We start from the raw sequence: 6,985 nt of genomic DNA, 5'->3' as shown, positions 1-6,985 counted from the left end.
TTCATGTTAAAATAAACTCAAAACTRTCATGGTAATTTAGCCCATGAGCTCATTGGCATGAGAATCTCTGATTKTTATGAGCCCCCATGAAGGGACCTACCCACATTTCGTTTCTTTTATTAGACATTTGACAGCAGACAGGCAAGTTCATAGGCAAATGCTCGATTTGWATGGTAATATTTTTTAAAATATTGAAATATTACTTTTAACAAAGGTAAAAAAATGAAAATTTCAGCGTTTGTTCACATTTTTATAATCAACACTGTACACGTGTATGGTAAACAAAAATGTCTGTAGCTTGTCACACATAACCACTATTGAATAAGAGTTAACTGGACAATAGCCAGCTATGTACGAGTTTATAGAAGAAATAGCAAAGTGGGGTAAGCTGTGTACAGGGTCATCAAGTAAAGCTGTGTGACCAAGTTAAATGGGGTCACCGAATGCTGTACACAATGCGACAGGTAAATACGAGGACATATGCATGGCATTAGGTGAACAAGGATATTGTGTCGTTGTTTTCAATAAACATTCGTAATGATGTGATGGGTAATAAGAGGTTTGATTAAAGACAACAAAAGTAATGTAATGTTGGTAAACACAGGACAATGGAAATTAATTCCAAAATTATATTCATTGCGRCAATCTTACAGAGATACAACAACAGTAAGTCACATAATTAAAGTGGTTCCCCGCCGTAAATAATAATCAAATACGTTATACATAGTTCCAACTAGGCGATATATTTTTATAAAACATAAAATCATTATTTTAATTGGGAAATTTTTTTGTGAACGCATCATATATGGAAATAAGCCTGACAATTTATCATTTAGGTTATGTGATTTCGACTTCCTYAAACTACTTTTTGTGGGGTACGTCAGGTGCTAAGAGGGTTGCACTAGTGTTGCAATCAGGAAACTCAGAATTCCATCGTAAAGTTTGGCCTTTTTTTTAGAACGTTTTGACATACAAGYGCTATTTGTGTTGTTTACAGTAACTTAAAAAATTCTTCTTGACCAAAAAATAAAATTATATCGCGAATAATTTCGCTGGGTTAAAACTTTTGACGTGATTTAACTTATCAAGAATGCATTGATCTAGGTAACTCATGTTTTGGCGATGAAGCTACATTAAGGACTAGCGTTTTTCGAYGGTATGGTGAATTCGTTAGAGGTCTTAGATCACTCTAAGAAGAATTTTAGGAAGGTCGTCCAAAATTAGTTGTTGTTCCGGAAACTATTGATGTTGATAACCAAGGTCGATATGTGCCATCTCGGGAGAGTAAGACCACTATGGCCAATAGTAGGACTAGCATGCATTCAATATTGCAGCAATATTTGATTTTAAAATAATTTTTCTCATGTGTGGGACCCACGATTGACAAATTAATCGCTCTAAAAAAGGCTCGTGACGAAATGTTAACAAAAACGATATTTCGAACTACGTCTATAACATCGTGACCAGGTGATAAATCGTTGATTTACACGTATGAGCCCGAAAGTAAACAGCAGTCGATTGTATGGGTGTTTCAAAATGAGAGTGAAGTTGAGCATTTCCAAGTGAATGGTTGTCTTTAAAAAACATGGATTTGATGAGTCATCCTCCCTATAGTCCTGAMTTGATACCGAATGACGTCTTTTTATTATCGTTCGTAAAAAATGTACTAAGAGGTTAACATTTTGCGACACCTGAAGAGACGGTTGATGCGTTCAAAAGGCGTGTTTTGAAGATACCTCAATYAGAATGGCAAAAGTGCTTCGACAATTGCTTCAAACGCATGCAAAAAATCTGAATGAAGAATATTTTGAAAAACAATAAAATCGATGATTAAAATTTATTTTTATTCTCGATCCGCAATACAAAAGGCAATCATGAACAGTCGTTTCGGAAACTATAACGGTCGTGAAAATATATTGGTCAAATAAATAACTTTTCCATACAAACAACTTAATTTTGATGAGCAGCTTCTTGCGGAGAAAAGAACATATGCAAAAATTTCAGCTCGATATCTAAAAAGACTGAGGAACTAGTTCGCTAATAGCTAAATCGACTAAGCTCGTCACGCTGATCATTTACTATATTGTGTATACTTTATAGGGTCTGCGATGTTTCCTTCTGACTCTTACCCCTTGTTAGGTATAATTAAAATATAGATTTATGTAAACCTTTGTAGTAACGACTTTTCCRTACTTACGTATGTGAGTTCGAGTTCAATTTTTACGAATACATATACATATTTATACTAAAATTACGTAATCTGAATATTTAAGCAAAAAAKTCGACGTTATAATTATTTTAATTAAAGCATTTTATAGCAGTAGCAAACGTTAGTTTAAATTATAGCAAAACTGCCTTAAAATTATGGTGTRCTTAACAATGGAGTAAATGAATTAAAGTAATTAATGAAAGTCTTGGACAGGCAATCATTTGAAGAAACCATTTATCAATTATTAAGTTGAAAAATGATTTTGACTGCAAGCGTTAGAAGCAAAATGAGTTTAACGGCCATAAATATATCGAAATAAGCAACAAATTGTTTGTTTTGTTTTCAAGCTTAATGCATAACAAGTTCAGACAATCATTGCCAAATCAAAATAAACCACTGCTTAATTGAAATATTCACACACGATGTTTCAAAAAGTATAATTTCCATAAAAATATATGCAACTCAAGCAAATTCTATTCTAAAAGTTATAGAAATGCTACAGTGAGTTAAAAACTTTGACGCACGAACGCGTAAAGTTTTTCGAAATGTGTGGGTGTGGAGATAGTTCTTATAACTCTGCTCTTCGTAGTAAGCTCTTTTCATAGCATTGATGCTAGAAACTCTGATCACTTCTAATTTAGTCAAATAAATGGCGATCAACAGCATGTGGGCCAATCAAAATTTGTGATCATCGGAAATTCCATAGAAATTGTGCGTAAATTTATCAAAAATCAGCCGAAATCATCATTGAAATTCATGGAAATGGAATTGAAYATCTCCAAAACATCGATTTATCGCATTTTGACCGAACATTTGGGCTTACRAAAGGTGTATGCACGGTTTGTTCCGCACAAATTGACTGACGACCAAAAATTGCTCAGATTCCAACATTCGAAGGACATCATCGAAGAGGTCAAAAATGACACAAATTTCCTTTACAATACTGTGTGCTGAATAGAAGGCACCGGATGAGCCGCAACCCAAAAAAACCGCGCATGGAGATGTCAAAAGTGAAGACAATGCTGATCTGTTTTAATGATTACAGGGGTATTGACCACAAAGAATTTGTTGCACCCGACCAAAAAGTTAATGCGGTATTCTACCTTGGAGTTTTGACGCGTTTGGTGCGCCGTATTCGACGTGTTCGCGAAGATGAAAGTTGGCGTTTGTTGCCGTCTCATCGATCGACGCTTGTGAYCGATTATTTGACCAAAAATCACATTTTAACCATTAACAAACGCCCGTATTCACCTGATATGGCACCGTGTGACTTTTTTCCTTTCGGAAAAATGCATTTGCCTATGAAAAGAAAGCAGATGCAGAGGCCATTCAAAAGGCACTGGMATACTGGCGGCCATACCGGCCAACGAGCTAAAACACTCGTTCGACATGCTTTTGGACCGTGCAAAAAGCTGCATTGAAGCAGAAGGAGACTGTTTTGAATAAAATAAATTGATTTTGCCGAAAAAACCAATTGTTATATTTTTGTTTTAAGTCTTGTTTACTTTGGAACAYACCTTGCAGAAGAAACTTCGAAGCTATATTTAGAAGACCAGGACAACTCTATTCATCCTCTTACGCCATATTTCTACTCTATACTCATATATAGCATATAAAGCGGAAAAGCTTATTACTTCGAGAAAACGATCTTAAGAGATCTKAGGACTTTGACACAAAAATATTGAGAATCTTAGTTTTGGCGTTATAAAATTAAYTAATGATTAAAGAAATGATAAAATATAATGTTTGTTTCATACAAGAGTTGATKTGTTCGGTATTTTATGGTTTTATTTTGCATGAAAAGCTTAGAGCTAGAAGAATATGTAAGCTTAATTAACCGAATGTGTGCCAATGATACTATATTATCTCATCTGATCAAGTTTGACCGGAACTGGTCCATTTGAACTGCGTGCTCAAACCGAATAGATGAAAAAAATCAATTTATGACGTTGACACCGAGAAAATTAAAGAMGCAGAGCTTGAAGATCATCGTCTTGGCATTAGAGAGCTAGCAGAGGATATCAGAATCTCTCGTGGACCAGTCAACACATTTGGGTTAATGCTTTGGTCATGAAGCGTATTAATATTAGACTCGTATCAAAAGACCTGAATCTGCTGCAAAAGAGCCATTCGACAACGTACCTGAAGACCATTATGAATATGACGTCGAAACATTTCAACAATCTAGCAAATGAGCCTCAAACGGAAAGCACCCAAAGTAACATATTTATCAGGAGGTATATGGTATTTTGCGGGCGATAATAAATATTATATTGAAATGCGAAATTGGTATTTTTGTAAGTCCGGGTCAAATTTGTTCGGATGGTATATATCCATCTTATAGCCCGGGGATAGCGCCAAGTGATTACGACYCGTTACTGTCCATGGTGAACGCCCTTGTTGGTGCAAAGTTGAACTCAAAAGAGGCTTGTGAAAAGTGGMTGTCCGAGTTCTTCGCAAATAAGGAGGGGGGTTTCTACGAGGGGGTATTATGAAGTTGCCGTCTAGATGGAAACAGATTMTAGAACKAAACGGCRCATATTTGAACTAAATCCGATCACTGTAACACGTTTTATAAAGCATKGAATAAAGAGCAAAAAGGTGGRAKKGAGTTATTTGACAACCTTAWATAATGAAGTGAGTAAAATCCAACCTTAAATAAACTGGAAGATGAAAGAAAAAGATATTTCAGAAAACAAGCGAATATTGTTGCATCTTCTTAATGAATCTTTTGTAAACACAGTATTTTGTTATAAGAATAACCATATGAACAGATTTTTAGTTCTTTATTCTTATTGAAAACAATACAAATATAATTCTTAAGAACTTAACAATTCATCAACAGTTACTCATACATACCAATGAACATATAGAGCAAAGACGTTAACTTTAACCGAAGCTATAATAACCTTATATTATTGCTTATTTCATATAGCAACTAGTAACGGGTTTTTTAATAGGGACGCTACAAAAGTAGACTGATAGGCACGTCAAACGACGCCATTTTTTCCCGCTCTTTTTACATTTCTCTTCAGTAAGATTTGCCATTTAACCACGGAAAGATATAGGATCCAACAACGAGTCCACATTATTAAATTTACTACCGAAATTCGAAGTCAGTGGCCTCAACTTTAAGAGCCCTACTTCCAATTTAAGGTCGGCATAATCGTCCTGTCAGATAAACAATTGAGTGTCTAGTGGGAAAATATGATTTTACATGTGCAGTATAAAATGGCTTCGTGCCTGTGAGACAAAGAAGTGCCCGTGGTGTCAAGAGCGCAACAATTGATGAATAATTGTTTTTGTTTATGTATTTACATAGATATATACATATGTATATTCTGTCTCAATATCTTTTTGGTCTTAAGTATTCATAACATAAAAGCTGTCTTTTTAGTGGTTTAATATGGTTTATAGCAAGTATGTATGTATTACTAAATATAGATACACCGTTATAAATTTTGCATGTAGAATATGAATTGAGCTTTTAAGATGCGTTACCACATCGTTAGTCATCGCAAACCAGCMAACATGACAATTGTGCCATGCAGTTGTTTAGCTTTAATGCCACGACTAAGACGTGATATATTTGTGAATGTTGAATGAAAAAAGAAGCAAAACAAAACGAAATTAAAAATTCAAACGAAAAAATAAACAACTTAATGGTAACCAATACTTTTTGGCACTAACTTACAAGGGCAGTTTGATAACTCAGTTGATGTTGAATTTAAATAAAAAAATGTATTTTCGACTGACAGAGAATTTTTATTTTGAAGTGATTGGATAAAAAAGAATGGGATTTTTGACTAGAAGTTTTGAAAAATCTATGCACTTCATGTCAATGAATCAGAATAAGATAATTATCCAGTAAAATTTKTAGTTGTTGTTGTYGTAGCGGTAGAATTCTGCCGACTAAAAATCCGGTATGATCCAGTACACGATACAATATCTAGTAGSGTATGCCGCTTTTGTAATCAAGTCCCCTGAAATTTTTTCTCTAAGTAATAAAAAAGTTCCGCTATAAACTTTAAATCGTCCGCGAAAACTTTTTAAAGGAAAACACAAAGAGTCATTCACTAAACAACCGGCCCTCGCATGGCGACAATAAGTTATTTGGTCATTCCGTTAAGCCATTTTTGTTATTTGTTATAATTGTTCTTCTAGTTACTTGCTAACAATGGTTTATAATTTTTTTCTTTTGTTTAATTTTTTTAAATGAAACTCATTCGTTGTTTGGCTGGCGTTTCTCATTGGTTTCGCTATTAGCCATTAAACCTAACAATGCTTATATCAGTCATAATACAATAACAACTGTATACAAGCAAGGTCGGTCGGTGGTTGTGCGATACTGTCCATGAATTGCCTATCTATCGCTAAGTTTTCTATCGATAGTTCGCAAAAAAAAAACAAAAAAATGCAAATATTACAGTGATTTCACTGTCTTGAGTCATTCTGAAAGAAATTCATTGTTAACTGATAACTACATTTATGACTTTGTGCATATTTATGTATGTATGTGCATGTGTGCATTTTAAATTTTAAGTATATAGTTAAAAAGATAATAAAAATAACATCACGACATATAAAAAAAAGTCTTAGCATTGGTCAATTCTATGGAAATTCTAAGAACATGATTTTCGACGAATATAAAAAAAAAAAACTCAAACGACCTTATTCCGATTGAGTGAAAGCAAATATACTGTTATTGGTAAGATAGTAGCTAAGCGGGACTCATTTAAGTCACCTTTTAAAATAACACTACTAATGTGGGATCAA

General features: G+C 34.2%; 1 protein-coding gene across 1 annotated transcript in view; it reads right to left on the bottom strand.

Annotated features, from left to right (window-relative positions):
- LOC108969505 (tankyrase) overlaps nucleotides 1-6,985 on the bottom strand; it is an 18,794-nt gene that overhangs the window by 7,861 nt on the left and 3,948 nt on the right. The window lies entirely within an intron of this gene.

The sequence above is a fragment of the Bactrocera latifrons genome, unplaced genomic scaffold, assembly GCF_001853355.1.
Source record: "Bactrocera latifrons isolate USDA-ARS-PBARC rearing strain unplaced genomic scaffold, ASM185335v1 scaffold_254, whole genome shotgun sequence".
Lineage (NCBI taxonomy): Eukaryota > Metazoa > Arthropoda > Insecta > Diptera > Tephritidae > Bactrocera > Bactrocera latifrons.
This window is presented reverse-complemented; position numbering and strand designations above follow the sequence as displayed.